Source organism: Cyprinodon variegatus, unplaced genomic scaffold (genome assembly GCF_000732505.1).
Source record: "Cyprinodon variegatus isolate N-32 unplaced genomic scaffold, C_variegatus-1.0 Scaffold1839, whole genome shotgun sequence".
NCBI classification, from domain to species: Eukaryota; Metazoa; Chordata; class Actinopteri; order Cyprinodontiformes; family Cyprinodontidae; genus Cyprinodon; species Cyprinodon variegatus.
Window position 1 is genome coordinate 59653 of NW_015152292.1, and position 2870 is coordinate 62522.

The window sequence follows — 2870 nt, forward strand, 5'->3', positions numbered from 1 at the left end:
ATGAATTCCCCAGAAAACATACATATCTCAAATGTGATACGTCATACAATGTTTTTATTTCCACTGTGGTTGTATCTTGTTTAGTTTTTATTCAATTGTATTTTTAGTAAACAGAGACTGAGAGTCAATTTGTTTTTTATTTCTCATTTTATTTTGTTAACCAGTTCCAGTGTTAAGTGTTCTGTTGAAATTAAAGTGTGTTTATCTTTGGCTGGAAATCTCATGCATTATTATGTCATTTCAATTAAATTAGTGTTAAATTGTCTTCAAACAATATTATCGTTTATCGCAATAATTTTTGAGACAATTGTTACAGGCCTACCTGGTTGTCTCGTTTTACTAAATAATTGATCATGTTTGTTCCCTGATCTAGTTTTCGTTAGTTATTTGTCCGTATGTCCTGTTTTCCATAGCCTTGGTTGTTTTCACTCCCTCCTCTCATCTTGTAGTTTTCCCCTTGGCCATTCCTTATTTTGTAGTCATTAGCTTTATTCCCCTTTAGCCTAATAATTCTGTCTAGTTACCTTTAGATCTTGTCTTTTCCCCTGGGTAGTCTTTGCTGCCCCCTATTGCCCTTGCCTTTTATTTACCCATAGCTCGTTCTAGTTACTTACTTATAGTTAATTCTAGTTACACTTGCTCCCTATCAGCTAATTATTCCTACCATTGTTTCTGTCACCCGTATGTACACTTCCTATTCAGTTACTCATTGCTGGACCCTTGTCATACTTTAGATTTATTCCTCCCTAGTATCTGCTATTTTTTTTGTTTGTAAGGTTCTTGTTGATCGTTTCCCATCTATGGATTCTGCATTTTACTATTGTGAGATCAAGCCTTTAGGAGGCATTGAACCATTTGGGCAAATTGTTTCAACGATCTCCACAGTTCATGAAGCTTCATGTGAACATGTCACCACCTACTGGTGGAGTGCAGAACCTAAACTTTTGTAAGGTTATTTGTGCGTAAAATATCAGAAGAAAAAAAGTTCAACCTAATCTAAATTCACTGCTTTGCTTCATCATGGTCACACTGACAGAAAGTCACAAGTTAGTTCATGATAAAATGGTAATTAATTACAAAATGGAAAGTCCTCTTTCAAATACTTTATTTGACCATATACATTTGTTTTAAGAAAGAGGCAAATATTTAATGTTATGTTAACCTGTGCCACAGAGCTACAGCCTGTCATGATTTATTTAAGGATCTGACCCAAAATGCAGTAAACCACCCAGATAGCAAGGCAGTTTGAACAGGTTTATTAATAAAACCAGCAGGGGAGGGATTCAGGAAACTCAGAACTCAGTGTACTCAAAGGGCTGGTGAACCCGAACTGGAAGGGAGGAGGGAAGTTGACAGAGGTGAGTTCAGGTACCGTGGGAATCTTGGATGCCGTAAGGATAACTCTGGTAAGGGACTCACGTTTGGGGGTTCCTCTCTCGCTTTGAATCCAGTCTTTGTGGGTTGAGCTAGTGAAGGGGGAACTCGTTGGAGAGCGGACAGGTAGACCTTTCTTGGACCCAGAGGAGTATGAGAGGACTGTCACTCAGAAATCCAGGAGGACTTGAACAGAACTTGTGGAGGTTAATCCCTTGCTCATTGTGAGACTCAAACAATCCTTCCAGGGGAAGAAGGCCAAAAATCCAGCTTGCAGGATGACTTCCGGCCGAAAAGGCAAAGACAAAAACAAGGTTAGGCTCAGCGAAACAAAGACGCAGTTAGACTCAGCTAAACTCAGCTTGGCTAGAGTACCCAAAACTGGCAAACACTCTGGCCCCGAGGTAGTGACAGTCCACTGCTTAAGTACTCCTCGCGATAATGATCCAACGAGACACAGGTGTGCAGGGAGGACCAACGAGGACAGGGCGCCACCTGGTGGTGGAGGGAGAGACAAACACAAACTACAGACCACACAAACTGGATTCCTGACACAGCCACACACGGGGCATCATGTGTTGCCCTAACAACACATGCTTTCCTTTTCCGTTGGATATAAGAAGTGGGCCCATTCCCGTTTATACCCCCCACCTTTATTCCAGTTGCCTTCCACTGCTGCGAGTGTGACTTTATAAGAAGTGACACTTCATAGTTATGGGTTAGTGCTTACTGAGTGGTTTGGGATTTAGCCATAGGCTGAAGCAGACAATAAAAGCGTTTGTGTAAATTGTGCAATGATGAGCAAAATGAAAGATGTTAGTCATTGTTGTTCGATAGGTTTTCCACAGTTTTTGGTGTTAATCTGGCTGGAAGTTATGTGTTCAACACATGGTAAAAGTGCAAACCAATACAAATTGGTCACATTGGCCAAAATACTGGTTAAGTAGTATGGCAACGTTCAAAAGCTTAAACCAACAATCATTGGAATAGAGGGTAAAGTGTTACAGCTCAAGCCACTTGCAATATTACCCAGAGAAAGCAATACTACTAAACACTAATAGTCAGTGGCAATATAGAATATAAATTCAATATAGAAGCATAACAAAAAACAATCAAACATGTACTAAGTTATCACACCAGTATAGTTATATGAATGCCCAAAACAAAAAAACATTATAAAAACACTAAAAACAAAACATAATTTCATGTACAGGTTTACTTTTTGTACATAAATCTTAGCCTTGTGATGAATTGTGAAGGTAGATCTGTGTGTTGCATTGTACAATACTGTGTCACAAACCTAAAAAAAACTATACCAGTTTAATAACGGAGAAGCTATTAGTCAGCTTTATATTTTTTAATTTATAAAAAACGATTTATTTCCAGAGATTTTTTTATTTATGAGCAACTATGCAAATTAGCAAACATCTAAAAAAAAAGTAGACTATATTATTTTATTTTTCATGTGAATCCCAGATTGTTAATTCTTCTTTGCC